At 46.9% G+C, this 19,060-nt stretch overlaps 1 pseudogene; it reads left to right on the top strand.

Moving 5' to 3' along the window:
• The first annotated feature begins 13,008 nt into the window (after positions 1-13,008).
• On the top strand, positions 13,009-17,720 carry LOC149334668 (uncharacterized; annotated as a pseudogene).
• Positions 17,721-19,060: the final 1,340 nt, after the last annotated feature.

Below are 19,060 nucleotides of genomic sequence, written 5' to 3'. Positions count from 1 at the left end.
GGGTGTCTGGGAGCTTCCCACGTAAACGTGCGCGAAGCGAGGGTGACAATAATATACGGGGAATTTTGGTGAGAAAGATGTTAAAAAGGAAGGGGGTCAAGACGGAGCACTGTAGTCTCCCTTTGGTTCCTAATGTGATTGGGAGTAGGCTCCTATTGTTCCGACCGTTATTGCTGCTCTTCTTTTAGGAAGGAAGGATCGGAAGTAGTTGTACTCCTTTATTCGGGGCTGATTTCTCAGGAGTAGTCTGCTCGATCATCCTCCACTTCAAAACTGTGTGTACAGTCATAATTTTTTTTGCTACAGAATTACGTGCGTCGCTCCTAAACAGCCCAGTTTCAAAGCTACGTCACGATCACGCTAGGAAACAATTTGCTTGGGGTCGGCCCTGTGAAAGCTGACGATGGTTTTACCGATTGCTGCAGAACACGGAGACTCAACAGATGAGAGGTATTCTGCGAGCAAGCTTCTCGTAAACTGAAGCCTATGGTTGGCGGTAAGCGCTCAATGGCATCTTGAATTTCACACTTGAAAACATCACCATCATCATCATCTGCCTGACTACGTCCATTATAGGTATGATGCTGCTGTGAAGCGGAACCTTCTTTCGTGGCTGCAGCGCTTTCTCGAGCGGAAACGCCCAAATATCGGACCAAGCTATAAAGCAACCCCAGCGACATGCCTCTGCCCCACTGGGAGCTGCAGCAGCACTGGACGAACCCACGTGTAAAGAATTGTTATTTCATGTATGATGCTTCGACAGTCCTGAGCCTTCATTTACCATCATCTACTCCCATGTGCGTTCGTCGCTGTGAAGCGGTACCTTCTTTCGTGGCTTGGCTGCCTGGCTTCGACGAGCGGGAAAATGTATGGGGTGTGATGGTCCGCCCTTCCCCTAATACCGCTGTGCTTGTGTTCTTTAAAATTCTCTTTCTGCTCTCTATGCTATGTGCATTGCGTTAACGTTATTTCGCTCCTGCTTGCCCTGTTTTCGGTATTTAAATACCCCAGCAAGGACCATTTGAGGTGTCATTAAAGAAACGAATAAAATTATCACTGCTAAAATAGGCTGAGGGAGTGCAATTTCAGATCAACATGGAGAAATTTCTTTGCTTTGGTTGTGCTTTTAAAAGAAGGAAAGCATTACGGATGCACGTAAACTTCAGTAATAGGAAGCCAGTGCTTTATACTATCATTGGTGCCTCAACATATACACTGATAATTTTTATGTGCTCGGAACAAAGGCAAAGATAAATCATGTGCAGTGTACTGTCTAGGGCATGTGTCTAGGGCATGGAATGTCTTAAGGGAGCACTCGCACATGCTGGCTGACAGATCAGAGGCAAAAAATCCTCGTGTTTATTTCCTCCCTCCTTTATACCATCGTGCAACCACACCATATGTACACGTGCCGCGTTACCACGGTTGCACACAACCATACGCACACAAGTCAGAGTGAGACCACCTGTGGGAAGTTAACACTCCTTAAAAGTGACACCTGAAGACTTCACAACCCTTATAAAAATGGTTTATAGACTTTCTATAGACTTTTTATAGACTCTATAGCCATCCTTTAGACTTTTCCTTTTGTCTATAGACAGTGTATAGAAAATCTATACACTAAAGTCTTCAGCTTCTTCAATTTCCTTTCGTCTATAGACGGTCTATAGACTCTCTATAGATGAAGGAGCTGTCTCAATTTCCTTTCGTCTTTAGGCTGTCTATAGACTCTCTATAGACTAAAGTCTATAACTGCTTCAATTTCATTTCGTCTATAGACGGTCTATATACTCTTTATAGACTGAGGTCTATAGCTGCCACAATTCCCTTTCGTCTATAGACGGTCTATAGACTCTCTGTAGACAAAGGTCTATAGCTGCCTCAATTTCTTTTTGTCTATAGACATTCTATAGACCAAAGTCTATAGCTTGCTCAATTTTCTTTCGGCTATAGATGGTCTCTAGACTGTCTATTGACTAGGGTCTATAGCTGCCTCAATTTGCTTTCGTCTATAGACGGTCTATAGACTCACTATAGACTACGGTCTGTAGCTGCTTCAATTTCCTTTCGTCATAGACGCTCTATAGACTCTCGATAGACCACAGTCTACAGTCTACAACTATCTCAATTTCCTTTCGTCTGTAGACTGTACACTATAGATAGTCTATTTTCTATAGACCAGTCTATAACAATCCTAATTTTATCTAACAATGTTCTGTACACTGCCTTTCGACTAAGTCCAGAACAATGTAAATTTCTTTTTGCACAGTATGCTGAGGGGACCTGCATCTGGTGACCGCAACTATGTCGGCAGTCCTCCACCTCCTTCGCTATTACGGAAATTAAAACGTATTGCGTGAGGACACCACAACACCCTCCTGTATATTTTTTTCAGGAGCCTTGATAAGCTCCTTTTCGTTATATCGAGACGTATATTGTCAATACAATTAAATATGTAATGCTAACAAGTAAGCCGAGGATAGGCAGACGTTCTTGAAGTAAGGACGCCCGCAAACTGTACTACATCGAACGAATACGCTTTACCTTAAAGGAATTGCTCGACACAATTCTATTCTATCTTTCGTTCGTTACTGTCCAACGCGCTGAAGTCAGAAACATTTCATCAACGATTCTACATTTCTCTTTAAAACGCCCTGAAAATAAAGGGGGAAAGACGGTTGTCAGAATTCAAGGAAGCGCCCATCCCTTAGAAACACATTAGAATAGTCTCAAAGAGCCTGGTTCTCTGTGCGATTAACATCTGCCATTTATACCTTTCCAGTTTATTTATTTATTTTATTTATTCAATACTCCCAGCCTCCATTTGGTGACGGAAAAAAAACCAGTCACACAAGACGACGGACAAGAAGAGTGTACACACCAGTCGTTTCGGTGTGTACATTCTTCTTCTCCGTCGTCTTGTGTGAGTGGTTTTTTTTTCGTTTACAATGTACCAACTGGCACGCATTTCAACCCTCCTCCATTTGGTGGTCAAGGCAGGAGCGGTACAAGGATATATCGTACATCGCGACAAAAAAAGCAAGCAAAAATGCGAATAAAGGAGCAAAAGCTAACACACAGGGTTTCATAGAAAGACAAAGAGCAAGGCTAAATGCACTCGGTTACCTAAACATACAAAAAAGCAAACAAAAGAGCATGAATGAATACACTGCGCTTAAAATGACGATTTGACAGCAGAGAAAAAATTGCGCCTCTCCCGTAACCGAGAGTAGAGTAAGCATGAAATGTTTACGGGCCTAACACAGGCTCCATTGCTCGGCTTAAGCAGCTGTGACGGTGGCGGCATTGAAATCCAGGACGATGCAGAAGCGTACGCGGACACGACGAGACACAGGCCTGACAAGAATGTATATGCAGCGCGTTCGAATACTCCGCGAGCGTGTATACATCTGCCTGCCAGAGGGGGAAAGGGCATGAAGGCCCTCCGGCCGGTCTTTTACATGCGTGAGTGTAGGACTTCAGCGCCATCCTTGGGGAGCACGCGAAACCAGTTTTTCAGCCGAAAGCCCTTCTCGCCCTGGAGCTCCCCTCTTTCTCTAAGCGGCCGTCTCTCAAAGCCCCTAACAGATCACGTATGACAACGAATTGTATTGTGACATGTGTGTGCTTTTTGCACGCGTTATTAGAAATCGGAAATTTTAATTCCGTGCATTATCAAATGCACAGCTCGACTGATATCTTGATAAACATTGAGAAGACACTGGCAGCAGTTATTTTTTGTGACTCGTTTGGAGAGCAACCGGCGCTTGTATGCCGGTCCCGTAGGAGGGCTTAGAGAGTCTCGTTAAATCTCGTTATGTCTCGTACGGTGCCCGGATGTTCTCGTTTTAGAGCCCGGATGAGTGGAATTCAGTGCCCGGATGATGGCTCTCGGTCTCGCTTCTATGCTTCTCTATAAGCTTCTATGCTTCTCTATATGAGATCAAGCTGCACACGGCAAGAGTGCGAGCGATAAAGATACGACCGTGAATCGAGTTTCTCTTTCACATTTTACCCGTTTTACCGCGAAACGGCCGAAATCATTCGGGCTGCAAACGATCCTGTGCGTGGATGCATCGGTGGCGTTGGCATGTTTTCTCGTGGATTACGTTTTCTTCAAAATCCAACTTCATCGTCTGCTTACGGTAAGTCTACACGTTTATATTTTATTAATTTGGTCTCCTAAACCACTCCAAGCAGAGCTGTGTGTGCAGAACAGATTATGTGCGCAGCGACAAACGTCCTATATTCGTTTCTAAGGCGGAAGCCATCGGGTTATCGACTAATGCCGCTTATCTCTGTGCCGCTGTCTTTACTATTTTATTTATTTATTTGAAATACTGCCAGTCTCTGGTTGAGACCTTAGCAGGTGGGAATTACATGTATAATACAGGGTAAAGGATAAACATTTCAAAAAGCGGCTGTGCAAAGGACAACAACATTCTAGACAATACATAGCTCAGAAAAACTGAAAAGAAGTTTGACAGATTTCCACAAGCAATCCAGAGAAAAAAGCGTGCTAGTTCAGAAACATAAGCATAATATAAACATGGGCATAACACATCGTATACTCCTTGAAGTTGAAAAAAGCTTTCGAACCACAACTGTAGTTTTAAAACGCGCCTTCTAGTTCAGAACAAAAATTTGAATATGAATCAGCGTTAGTTATAGATGCGTCTAGACGGTTCCATTCCCTTGTTGCTAGTGGGAAGAAAGAATCTTTGAAAATGTTACTGTGATAAGGATACTCGGTTAGCGTATACGCGTGCTGGTTTCTTAATGCACGTTTTTGTGACAGTGAAATGTACTTTGATGAATCGATCTTAAAAGTGTTGTTAAGAAGCTGATAAAGGAATTTTAGTCGCGCGCGCTTTGCCCTAGTTGATAGTGTTTCGAGCCCGGAGATTACAGCTAGTTGCGTTGGTGAGTCAGTTTTTTGTACTTGTGAATAAATCTGACTGCTTTACGTTGAATTTTTTCAAGTCGTGAAATATTGGTTACAGACTGAAGAAACCAAACAGTGTTAGCATATTCTAGAACAGGTCTGACAAACAGGTCTTACTAACGCGCGGAAAGGCAGTCTGTGCGGTGCCCTTGATGATAAGCCGCTCCTCGCGAGCTGTCTACTAGATTTTTCGTGTTTCAAGGTAGATGCGCGGCCAGAAATGTCGTTTTGCCTGTGAATGACGGCCGAAATGGAACTGCGCGTTAGTTAGCGCCGTGTGAGCTCTATTTACTTTGCACCTCCGAAAACTGACTTAGATGCATTCTCGTTCTGTGGTGGATTACATTTATTTTCTGATCTTTGTGTTATCGCCTGTCTGGACAATGGAGTGTCTGCTCTTTTGGAAGTGCGCATTGCTGGCTACGTGTGGACGCTCGTTCGGTGCGCGTCGTGGACGCCGACGTTTCAGCAAAGGTATCTTGTAACGCTATAGACTGGAGCGCGAGACGTTTGTCAAAGTTGTAGTGAAGCGGCGCTGGAGGAATGCTTGTAGTGTGATGGGTGAATAAAATTCGTTGCCGGCGCGAATGGCCGGCGTGCTCAAACACCGCGAAGAACCCACGAGCTGCATCCCGTCTCCCATTCGTTGCTCACGTATGGATTCGTCCACGTCTGTAAACAGAGCCGTTGGCCTATGCCGCTGGCCTGCGGGCACTTCCCATTTTGAAAGCTGGGTAAAGGTCGGCTCGACGAGAGGTGGCTTACATTTCGTTCCGCGTGGTTCGTTCATGAATCCCGCTCACGCGTGCACTGATTTCTCGAATACCATTTGCTCGAGAGGCAAAGTATGTGTTTCTGATATTAGACTGCTACGTTACGAAAGCGCCGATGTAACTCGCCGCTTATTTGCGCCTAAAATGCAACTCAGCTCTCGTGTTATTATAGCTGCGCCTGCGTTCAATGCTTTCGCTGATTTTTCTAGCAGAGGTAGGAAAGGCTACCTCCATGCAAGAAACACACCTCTTTACTGCGCTGTTGGGGCTGTACTTGAAGGAAAGACTAAGTGAATTTAAGACGGTATTTTATTGTGACAGTGATATGTTGTCTCAACCTCGCGACTGCTTTTGAAACGGCGCAGCTGCAGCCTTTGTGTGCTGTATGAGTTTTCTGAATAATGAGAGCGGCATGGAAGCGCTGCAACCCGCTTGTTCCTAAGAGCGCGCGCTGATGTATGAGTATGCTGTTCCGTCTTTGTGCTTCAAGGTGTAGGCGCAAATCTGTGGTGAACTGGTTGCTTCTGCCTGCTGGGTTTGTATAGCTTGTGCCCGTTTGAGTATCGGCTTACGTACACCCGGCCAAATCTTTAACTGACTCTGGTTTTGCATCGCTAAATGCACCTTGTAAAAAGGTGCCTTTCGGCTACACTGCTGGCATATTCATGCTGTAATTTGACGCCTGAGATGGCATTTCATGGTTTCTTGTTGTTAATACAACGTCCGAATGGAGTACTTGCATTTTTAGATCAAAGTTATCAGAAAATTGATCGTCTGCCACTACCAAGAACCGAAACAAGCGGAATACGCAGCAATGGTTCTGGTGGCGCAATTGCACTTACTCTGGGTAAACGACTTGTCTGCCATGAAAGGAGTGCTAGTTTATCCAGAGGATTAAGCCAGATGGCCCAGATTCAGTGCTGCGCATGCTGCTTGTTTCAGCTGTTCGTAGTGGCAGACGAATATTTTTGATAACGTTGATCTAAACACGCAAGTACTCCACTCAAACATTATATGAACAAAAAGGAACCACGAAATGACATTTAACTCGTCAAATTACAGCATGAATATGCCAGCAGTGTTGATGAAAGGCACCTTTTTTTGCAAGTGCCTTTAGCGATGCAACACCCGAGCCAGTTAAAAATTTGGCCGAGTGTACCAGGCTTCACGCTGGGACTTTCAAGCGCTTCTTCTCTAGCGGTTATAAGAATAATTGATGCAATATTCTCCTTTTTGGATTCCTGTGTAAGGTGCACTGAGTCTATATTTTATGGAGGTGGCATTCTCAACAGCTCCTTGAGAGTCAATGCAGATATGTGGCTGTTACAAATAATGTAAAATAATTGCCATACAGAGATCAGTATTGGCTGTTACAGTATTGACATACATAAATCAGTATCAGTACTGGATTCAGAGTAGAGTGCTCCAGGGATTACGGGTCTTATTTACAGTGTTTTATGAAGACACTGATAATCTGTCGTGTATTTACTGAAATGATTAAGCCGCGTGATAGGTCAGTGGCTGTCATGTTCGTCTGGCGACCTCAAAGATGCAGGTTCGATTCCGGCCTAGGCGGTCGCATTTTATAGAGGCAAAAGGCTGAAGGGGTGTGTACTCCGCACAGGTGGCAGAAATTATTCCGCAGCCTTTCACTTCAGCGTCTCGTAGCCTGTGTCGCCTTGGGTCTTTCAACTCCATAAGACCAAACCAGGAGATCAAGATTACCTTTCTAGAATGGCATAGCCAGGATATGCCTTCCATTGTAAAGCACATGTGTAGAGATGGAATACGATTTTTTTTCAGTTCCTCTTTTATTATTTTTTTCCTTTGTGCTGTACAGATGAACATGGCCGGATGATTGACTGCAGACAACAAGCCGCAAGAATGCTTCTGAGGAAACTAGCCGGACTGTTACTTTCAACATTTATGTTGCATTCTTATGGTGCATGTATTGCATATTGCCAGCCTGGATAGCTTGGAAATAAGATAAATTTGTAAGTATATTGATTGTGTCATTTGTGAACTCTGTCTGGTGACCTTTTTCAGCAGTTGTAGACTGTCTGTCTATAGGCAGTCTATAGATAATGGTCTACTAACAGTTTAGTAGACAGAGGTCTATAGATTGTCTATAGACAAAGGTCTGTAGCACTGCCAGGCCACACACCTATGGAATGTCTATAGCCAGTGTCTAGACATGTCTTCTGGACCAGTAGACTTTTTTGTCTGTGGACTGTCTATAGACAGTAATCTACAGGAAGTCTATGACTATAACTCTATAAGTCGTCTATATGTGATAGCGTCAAGTTCATGACGCGCACTGATAGCAGCAGCGGGTAAGCAACCGCTGCTTACGAAAGAAGCGTCAGACCAATAAACGCTGATTCCTGCACCGGTCTTGGCTGGTTCTCTGCTGCGGCCGCTCGGCTGCCGCACGCTACTACATTTCACTGGCGACAACTCTATAGGAAAAGTATGGCCATAAGTCTATAGATCGTCTATAGACTTTCTAGAGACTTTCTGTAGATATTTGTCTATAGACTGTCTATAGACAAAAGTCTACTAAACGTGTATGGCCATAAATCTATAGACTGTCTATAGACAAGTCTAAAGGATTTGTCTATAGACAGTCTATAGACTTCATAGACTAAAGTCTATAGACAGTCGATGACTGTCTGAAAAATTTTTTTAAGGGAAGCAACAAATTTAAGCACTTTTTATGCTCTGCGCACTCCGATGCAGTGTTATTTTAGGCTAATAGAATGTGGTGATAGGTTTTTGTCCCTTACAACCAGATGACATTGTAAACTATTTGGCATTTGAAGAAGACCTTCAATTTGTTCTCTGATAAGTTTCTTTGAGGAGGTTACCAAGCATTTATGATAAATATTGGTCAGCTGCTTGATTTCTGCGGTTGCAGGTGCCTATGGCATTTGTGAAAGGTTGCATGCTGCACATTTGGTCTGAAAGCTATGTACAGTCAGGCCGGAATGAATCGTGAAGAGGCACATGACATAGTTTAGTTTTCTACTTTGAACGGAGCTATCCGTTTAGAAAGTTTATAAATGTTAACATCGGTTGAGGCTTTGCACGAAAACATGAATAATGCTTTGCACACTGCAGCTGAAAGCACGCAGATAAAGTATTTAGTTTGGTTCTAGGGCATAATGCGAAGGGAAGATAACAGCTGGTCCTTAAGGGTAACGCAGGGGGTTCCAAGAGAAGGCAGTCATAGCAGGGGGCGGCAGAAAGTTAGGTGGGCGGATGAGATTAAGAAATTTGCCGGAATACAGTGACCGCAACTGGCGAAGGAGAGGGTTCACTGGAGAGACGTGGGAGAGGCCTTTGCCCGGCAGTAGGCATAGTCAAGCTGTAGATGACGATGCTGATAGGCACTGCTTGCATTTCATTCCAGCCTGGCTGCACATATGTGCCTTCCGTATTTTATGCATACTTGCCTTCATCTGAAATGCGGCTGGACCCATTCTGTAGACAGCTGTCTTTTGTGTGAGCAAGACTGATTGCTCGCAACTGCATTTTGTCTCGCTTGTCTTTCAGGTGATTTCGTGGACATTTCTTTCCGGCCTTTCACAGATGCCCTTAGCCCTTTATTTCCTTGTCCATCCCTGAACTGTTTTTTTTTGCTCACCAAAACCATGGTCATGAAAACACAGCTCTTCCTGAACATTTCCCTCACACATGAGAAGTTTCTTTGAGTAATATGTCCATCTTCCATCTTCACTCCCTGCCTGTACGTTCCTCCCCTTCCCCAATGTTGAGTAGCGTATGTGAAGACATTTTTTTTCCAGCCGACTTCACGTCTCCTGACGTCAAACCTTTCCCTCTAACGAGGAATCTTGCTGCATTGAAGGGAGCTGTCTGGTGCATTTCTGGATGCATTACTGTTATCCTACAGCAAAGGAATTGTAGGGCTGTGCATGACAAATTTTATTTCGCGTCACATTTTGGTGCGTGCTTCCATAACACGAGTGGTGTAGCTGCCCATATGCTTATGGTGAGTGCTAAGTGCTCAATGTCAGAAAAAATTAACGAGACTGAGGTCGTTTTCAAACACTGAAATTAAATAGGACTTTTGAGAGCCTTTTATTATTTGAATGAAATAATCTACCTGCCAGTCTACACCGTGCATGCGTGAGGTGCTTTTATATAACATCCGTGACGTCGGCATGCAAGCACACTGGATATTTAATGTTCACAAAGCAAAAGATGAGTGCCTCGGTGTATGCTAATGATGTATATGACCTATTCAGATTAGGTTAAATGCCAGCACTGTGATAGATATGCTTCTGTTGTGAGTGGACGTTTAGCTGCCTTTGTTCTGTATTTTTTTTTTCAATACTGGCAGGAAACAATATCTTCCCATTCTGGTTCCTCATTTGACGCTTCTGATAATAAGCCATTATAAGCGTCCGGAGCGTTGCGCTTGACGCGATTTGCAGTCGTGTTTCGTCGTATCGCCAGTATGTGTTATTTTATAAGTTTTATTACAGCTCGTTGCGTGTTCCACCCTACATTAGCCCTCCAGCACGCATTTCACTCCTCCTTGGTCATCCCCTGCAAGTTTCCCGTCCACAGACTCATACCACAACGTTTGCTGCATCATTCTTTCCTCGCTCAGCCAAAGAGCGGAACGTCCTCCCACACGACGTCACTGCAACCACCTCTCCAACGTCATTTTCGAATTCTACAACTGCCGTATTTAACGAATAACATCTTTGTATATAAAGTTTGATTCTATCTCTACCCACCCCTTATGTAATACCCCCACTAACCGGGAGTATCTAAGGTAATAAGGTGAAGTGAAGTGTCCGGCTGCTCACAAACGTAACCAGGGTTAGCGTTAAGTTCGATGCACCTCGATTCCTAAAATGTAAAACGGATTGCCGTGCTAGGCATCGTTTTTTCGCACCCAACATTCGCTGTGTAAGGCCCCGCTTGTGGAGACCGATCTCCGACCGAGCGGCAGCGTCGCAGAGATCGCTTCACGCAGTATAATTATCGCTAAGCTCTTATTTTCGTCGTATTTCGTCGCATTTTAGTCGCACGGCCTTTAGCGTCGAATTCAGCACCATCACCCAGCTAATGTATGTGGCGAGTACGCCGAGACCGCCGCCGCAGCACATTTCACCGCCCCTATCTACGTTCCGCACCTAAGCGCCGCATACATACAGGGGGTCTAGTTCTGCCACGCGCGACACGTGAACAAAGGCCTGAAAGTCTTGAAAAATGTTCGACGCGGGACGGGTACGCCCCGCTCTGAGCGGATTGGCGAATATCGAGAATCGGGCCCAGTTGAGCAGTTGTTGAACCGCAGCTACTTTTTCTTCTTTTAGGTTTACTTTTATTCCTGTATATGCAACACATATTTGCGCAACTCTAAAGGGAACGCGTTTACCCGCATGCACCGATTGCGACACACGAGATGCAAACCACGACTGCGCAGTTGGAACTGCTTGGGCTGAAAGTCCATTGAGCCTAGAAAATTCAAAAACGTTGTTCGCCTCAGAAGCGCCTTTTCTCAGCGCCGAACACGGAAAAGGACGGAGCGTGCGCTGGCCGGTGGGCACGCCGTCCTCTGCGGCCGCCGATCATCGCCTCCCCTGGCGATGACGCGGGCATTCAGCCGACGCACCGGGCCGAAGGAGCACAAAATGAAAACGCAGCGCAACAAGGACGCTTGCAAGCGTGGAAGAGGAAATACAAGGGCACGAAATATTGATCCCCGTGCGAGGGTGGTGGACGAACGCCGCAGACTCGGCTCCTCTGCACGGCGCGGAGAAATGAACGCTCGCTCGAGGGAACGCGAGCAAAGGCGCCCTAAGAGTTCTCCATGATGATCAGCCGCTTCCTCGTGGCAGTCTGCCCAGGCACATCCCTTAAAGAGAAGAAAAAAGTCCCAGCGTAGGGCTCTTTTACAATGGAAGATTGATTTAAGGTGCCTTTGCAAGAAGCTGCTTCGCTGCTGCATTCGACAGAGACGCTGCTGCAGACAGGGCTCTAAAAGCGAAGGCTTCTCGTCTATGTACGACGTGCGCAGAGAACAGCGCAGCTCGTTATGTTCGCTCGGATTTTTTAATGCTTTTCCTGTAGACATATTTTTCACAAGCTCGTTGTAGCGCACGTTTGCTGTTCTTGTTTGCGGCGAATCTCCCCAGCAGATTCGCGCGGAGGCAACCGTGGCCGCCCGGTCGTTATCGCGCGCGAGGCAGAGCGTCTCGGATGCGCTCGCGAACGCCTGCCGGAAACGGTCTGTCAAATGAACGAGCCACTTCTCTCTCCCTTTCACGGCGCGTAGACAGCAGTTAGAGGAATAGCGTATGAGAAATTCAACGCTTCATATTATGAGGCGTCAAGAATAAAGTGGCGCCTCGGACGCCGAAAGGAGGCCATTAAGAAAAGGAATATAAGGTGAAAGCTTCGCACAGTCTAAAAAAAGTTATAGGAATAACGAAGTAGGCTCCTCACTGCCAGCGGCCTACTCGCCAACTTCTGCTACCGTCGGCTTTCCTTTCTTTTTGTCTTTTACTCGCTACTCAATTCATACGGTGCCCTGCGTTTTTCGTGTTGAGGTTAATTTTTTTACCACGAAGGTAAAGAAGTTTGCACATGTGATGTAAATGGCAGAGTGGCAGAAAAGCCATGTATAAGTAGCCTCAGTAGATCCCACCTGCCGCTACCTGCAGCGGACACTACAGATGTAAGGAATACATACCCGCATGAAGATGTACAATTGCGATGCGAGTTTGTTGAAAATATGCATGAGATATAAACATACCGCATGAGGTTCAAAAACGAACTTACAAAAACTCATTATGAAAAACACGCACATAAATCAATTTTAGACAGAACTCGCAAGTCATCTATAATGACGGAAAATTTATTTAATACCTATGGGACACTATACTTCATCATCTCAAATCCAAAGTTCATGCGAGATCTTGGTGTGACAATCACCCTGATAAGCACTGTGTGCGCGACCGTCCCATCGATACGCACTGAGATATGCGCTATGGCTTCCTTTCCCTCACCCAGTTCTCACATAAGTCATGCGACCGTTCTGGCTGTATATAATTCGCGAAGGAACATTAAAAGGGGGTCATTCCTTGGTCACCATCACGAGCGTCTGTCTGACTGGCCTGGCATGGTGTCAGAAGTGGGATGAAGGCCGGCTCCGATGAGGCACCGCAAAAGCGCCGCCAACAAGAGGGTGACCAGAAGCTGCTGCAACAAGAGCGAGTCGTCGCGGTGACAGGCGACAAGCAACACTTCGGAATGGCGGGAATCAAGCCTCCGAGGCCCTTCGACTTCCAGAACGTGGCTGACTGAACCGCCTGGATGGACGAATTTGACGACTACAGATTGTCCTCCGGACTACACGAGAGGACAGCCGAAGTTCAAGTAACAATGGGCAGAAAGTCGCCAGAGATTCTTCATTCACTAAATGTCAAAGATGAAGAAATGAAGGACCTCAGCTTCGTAAAGTCGAAGTTTCAGAGCTACTTTGTCCACACCGAGAATACAGTCTACGAGAGTGCTCGCTTTAATCAACGCCGTCAGCAGCTGGGCGAAACAGTAGACCAGTTCGCAACCGAGCTAAACAGGCTAGCAGACAGATGTGAGTTTGAAGACATGAAGGACCGTCTAATTAGAGACAGGTTCGTAGTTGGTCTAGGTAATGAGGCTTTATCGGAAGAAGTACAAATTTATTCGAAGCTCACATTAAACACGGCTTTGGCAAGAGCTCGTACGAGCGAAACGGTGAAGAAACAGCAAGCGGAGGTAAAAGGCAACGACTGTACGGTCCCGGAAGCTTGTGTCGGCGCAGTAAAGTCGAGCGAAGCCGGGGGAAAGAGCACGTTTTCACGCGGAATGCTTAGCGTCAAAAGAGCTGCCGCTTCTGCGCCGGCCAGTTTCATCCGAGAAGCAGCTGCCCAGCGCGGCAAGAAAGGTGCACATTCTGCCGAAAGTTGGGCCACTTCGAAAAAGCGTGCCGAAAAAAGAAGCAGGCGGACGGGAATCTCGACGGTATTGCCGAACCTGATAAGCAATTTCTTGGCACGGTAGAGCAATCTCAAAACACAGCGTCTGCGCACTTCGTCATCATCATCATCATCATCATCAGCCTGACTACACCCACTGCAGGGCAAAGGCCTCTCCCGTGTCTCTCCAATTAACCCGGTCCTTTGTCAGTTGCCGCCACTGTATCCCCGCAAACTTCTTAATCTCATCCGCCCATCTAACTTTCTGCCGTCCCCTGCTACGCTTGCTTTCTCTTGGAATCCACTCCGTTACACTTAAGGACCAGCGGTTATCTTGCCTTCGCATTACATGCCCTGCCCAAGCCTATTTCTTCCTCTTCATTTCAACTAAGATGTCATTAACCCGCGTTTGTTCCCTCACCCACTCCGCCCTCTTTATCAGCACTTCGTCAAAGTGCTGATAAACGGCCACGCGGTTGGCATGAAAGTAGATACTGAAGAAGAAGTGACTGTCGTAGGTGAAAAGTTTCCTTCCACGTTCCCTGGACCAAGCAGGCGATCTGATCGGGCCGAGCAATGCAAGCATCCGTACAATCGGAAAATTTGGCGCTGAAGTAGTTTGGAAAGAAAACCGTTCGCAGCAAGCTATTTACGTTGTGCACAACTTGCGCACGCCCTTGTTGGGATTGCCAGCTATCAAACCCCTAGGAATCGTACACTTCCTGGACAAATTGCTGACTGCTGACGAAATAGTAAACAGACTGGAAAATTTGCTTAAAACATAGTGATTGGCTAGTTAGTTCTGCATACTGAAAAATTGCAGCCCAGAAGTAGCAAGGACGAGACGAGAAGGACGCAGACTAACAACTGTGTTTTATTATTCTGAGCCAGCCTATATATGAACTAGGCACAAAACAACAAAACAGAAACCAACACATCACCTCACGCATTCGTGGCACGATTATCGGAATTGTCTTCCGTTCCTCCAATCTTTCGTCATATCATTGGCGTTCAGAAATGACATTTCTTTTTCACTAAGGCGCACAGAGGGGTTGCTGACACACTTATCTGCGCATTTTGATATCGCCAGAGCTTCTGCTATCAACCTTGTGGTGGTGTCCCGACACTTACGAAGAATAACTGTTCTTTCCAGGGCAGGGGTGCAGCCCTCGCACTGGCTACAGTGTAAGGCGAGTTCCCGTGAGTTTGGGTCCCTTAGGTTCCTTTTGTGCTCTTGTAGCCTTGTGTTCAGGCATCTCCCTGTTTGGCCTATATAGACGTTGCCGCACGACAGGGGAATTGAAACAGGTATCCTAAGGTATTCCACGGAACAGGGTCCATATGTGGGGAGCATAAGATGCGCCTTGTGCCGGGTGCAATCCCGTACGCGGTGTCTACGCCTCGGCGGATTCCTATACCCATGAGAGAAATGGTCAAGGAAGACCTGGACAGGCTAGAACGAGAAGGAATGATAAAAAAGATGGAAGAGCCGACGGAATGGTGCGCGCTTATTGTCCCCGTAATAAAGCCGTCTGGAGCAGTAGGAATCTGCGTTGACTTAACACAACTGAACGAGTTTGTAGTCGGGAGCACCATCAGCTGCCAACGGTGGAGCAAGTCATGGGGAGATTTCAGGAAGCTAAAGTCTTCTCTAAACTGGACGCGAATTCCGGATTCTACCAAATACGGCTTTCAAAAGAGTGCCAAAAGTTGACAACCTTCATTACGCCGTATGGGCGGTGCTGCTACGGCAGGTTACCGTTCGGGATCACATCCGCACCAGAACTTTTCCAAAGAAAGTCCTCGCAAGCCCTAGAAGGAATAGACGGTGTGCTAAACTATATGGATGACATTTTGGTGTACGGCAAGAACAAAGTGGAACACGACAGCCGCCTTCGGGAAGTGCTTGACCCGCTGCAACAGATGGGCGTGACCCTCAACAAAGAAAAATGTGGTTTCTCTGTCAAGCAGATAGCATTTCTTGGCATGATCTTCGATGGCAACGGTGTGCGCACAGATCGTGAAAAGGTTAGGGCCATCAAGGAGTTGCCCCTACCTCAAAACGTCGCTGAAGTTCGTTCCTTGCTAGGCATGATGAACCACCTCGCAAGGTTCCTTCCTGGCGCTGCGTCCATGTCGGCGCCTCTACGCAGCCACCTCAGCGAAGACAGCGATTGGTTATGGGAAACTCAACAAGAGGAATCCTTTGAGAAGATCAAGACTACTCTCAGCTCGAACAGGTGCCTTGCAAGGTACAACCCCGGGTACCCGACAATCGTGTCGGCGGACGCGTCTTCGCAAGGACTTGGGGCGGTTCAACTCCAAGATCAGCCCTCAGACGAAAGACGTCCTGTAGCATATGCCTCTAGATCGCTCACGAAAACTGAGCAGAGGTATTCTCAGATCGAGAAGGAAGCGTTGGCTTTGACTTGGGCAGCGGAGCGCTTCGACGAATTCCTGAGAGGTCTCACGTTCATGTTTGAGACAGACCACAAGTCCCTTCTTCCGCTGGTAGGCCGTGATACACTCGACTCTCTCCCACCCAGAATTCAGAGGTTCAAGATGCGCCTCATGCGATACCCCTTCACACTTACACACGTTCAAGGCAAAAGCACCGCTACGGCGGACACTCTTTCTCGCGCCAGAGGGATGAACACGGTACTAGCCATCGGAGAACTGTCTGAAGCTGACGTCTCGGCTTACGTGGATGGAGTTGTCCGATATGCGCTCTCGGGTAACGTGCTAGACCGCATACTCTCAGAGCAGGGAAATGATCCAGAGTGCGCCTCTTTGTTCGAAGCGTGCGTGCAAGGTTGCCCTGAAAAGGGCCGGCTACCACAAGTTCTAAAACAATTTTGGGCATATCGCGGCAACATCACGGTGTGCAAGAAGCTACTTCTGAAGGACTCCAGACTAGTAATTCCACGAGCGCTGCGGAAAGAAATGCTGCATCGAGTCCACGAGGGACATCAGGGCGTCGTCCGCTGTCGCGCAAATGCTAAAGGACCGGTCTAATGGCCGGGCAAAAGCCAAGAAATCGCAAGAACCGTAGCCAGCTGCCCAACCTGTGTGCAAGAGCGCACCCAATTTTCTGAACCGATGATCCCCTCTGAAACAACCGAGCTTCCATGGGAAAAAATCGGAGTAGATTTATTCGAAATAATGGGAGCTGTCTATCTCGCTGTTGTCGATTATCACTACAGGTATCCTGAGCTGGCCCAGCTGGATCGAGGAACATCGTCAGAGGTGGTCATCCAGCATCTGAAAAGCATCTTCGCAAGGCACGGGATCCCGAAAACGGTGATATCGGAGAATGGCCGACAGTTCATCTCATATGCTTTCATTGAGTTTGCAAGATTCTATGGCTTCAAACATGTTACGACGAGCCCTCTTTTTCCGCAGGCTAATGGTGAAGCTGAGCGCTTGGTAGGGACTCTCAAAAGGCTGCTCAAAAAAGCGCAAGAACCCTACATTGCCTTGCTGAACTACAGAAATACCCCGGGGCCAACCGGCTGTAGTCCAGCGCAACTGCTAATGAGCCGTCGCTTGCGCTCAAGAGTGCCATGCATACCATCTGCACTAAAGCCTCGAGTAGTCGTTGCTTCTTGGAAGAAGCAAGACTAAAAGTGCCGACAGTAACAAAAGCTTTATTTTGACAGACGTCTGGCTGCTAGACCTCTTTCCCATTTGTCTGCAGGTAACCAGGTGTGGCTGCAAGACAGGTGCGCCCGAGGCAAATTCCTTCGTCCGTCTTCGACACCAAAGTCCTACTGGGTCCAGACTGAAGGGGGAGCCATACGCCGAAACAAACGTCATCTGGCGCTTCTCCCGGACAAAGACACCAGCCCCGCACAGGTCGACCAGGGTCAACAAAGCAGCCAGCCTACAGAAACAAGCACCAACGACGTGAGCACACGAAGTGCTTCTGATTCGCTTGGCACACCATCGTGCCGGAGCAGCCATCCAACAACACTCAAGCGAACGTACAGTCTTCGCCAAATGTAACCGAGAACAGGTTTTTGCTTCTCAAACGTATAACGGGGCATTTACAGCAGCCCTAAAGACGAACGGTGTCATAATGTAAGGACAAGGTCTCACCTTTCTTTACACAGAATCAGAGCTTAAGGGCTGCCATGAGTTCTTCGCTACGCGGTTAATTAACAAACTACCTGTGCCGGGTTACTTTTGGCAAACGCTGTCCCTGAAAATGGAACTTCAACACCGGTGCAAAGAACGACGAGATATGGGGGCATCGTACGAACGCCGAAAAGACTCGGTATCAATGACTAAATGCTGAAGTGTATTTTGTGTTTCTTTGTGGGCACACACAGTGCTTGTAAAACAGGGGAAGATGTGGCAGTCATCCTGATAAGCACTGTGCGCGCGGCCGTCCCACCGATACGCGCTGAGATATGCGCTATGCCTTCCTTTCTCTCACCCAGTTCTCACATAAGTCATGTGACCGTTCTGCCTGTATATATTTTGCGACGGAACATTAAAAGGGGGTCATTTCTTGGTCACCATCCCGAGCGTCTGTCAGACTGGTCTGACACTTGGGATATATCAAAGTTCTATGTATCTCACCGAGCATAAAGAAGGGTAGTTTCGCAAGTTTAACAATGTTTTCAAAGTGTGTGTATGTGTCCTTACTTATCGTACATTGAAGTGTTGATAGCCGCTTAAACTGATCCAGCTTCTGTAGCTACACAATTCTGAGTTTCGAGAGTAATGGAGATATGTTTACTTTACAGGGCTGCTTCCCAATTCCTTGTGTCGCATTTTTTAAAGTTACAACAACAACGTCGCGGCAGCATTAATTCACAGCGTCGCATACAGCAGCAGGACAGCCATTCAATGTCCCTACCGATGCAGTAGGCTTAGCGAGGCCAGTGAGGTACCCGGCATTCGGTAGTCTTTCCTCAAGCAACGGGCGCCCGATAAAAACTGCAGAAAGTCGTACGCGATAGAGTGCACGGAAAATATACCCGCCTTAGCAGGTAGCCGATGTGGCCCCTGGCACGCGTTTCTGCGAAATCACCGCCATGTAAAACCACACGTGCATCTTGCATGAGAATGCACCTCAATGGCTTCCACAGTTCTTTAGCATGGTAGCCTGAGACAGTTTCCATGATACCTTACGTCGCCCGACGAGACCAAAACGCTAAGGAGAAGGAACACACCGTAAAGAAAGTGTGACTTCAAGGATATGAAAAACCCGTTTGTAAAACTACGCGTAACAGGCGCGTCTGCGTCGAAGAAACGAGCCCTGCGGCCGTCAAAAATAAAGGCTCACCGATATCAACCGTCTGTTGACAGCGATGGTGCAGTGAGCACCTGACCGGCAC

The sequence above is a fragment of the Amblyomma mixtum genome, chromosome 8 (genome assembly GCF_055824585.1).
Source record: "Amblyomma mixtum isolate Tamu chromosome 8, ASM5582458v1, whole genome shotgun sequence".
NCBI lineage: Eukaryota > Metazoa > Arthropoda > Arachnida > Ixodida > Ixodidae > Amblyomma > Amblyomma mixtum.
Note: the sequence above shows the minus strand (reverse complement) of the source record. Positions and strands in the feature narration are given on the sequence as shown.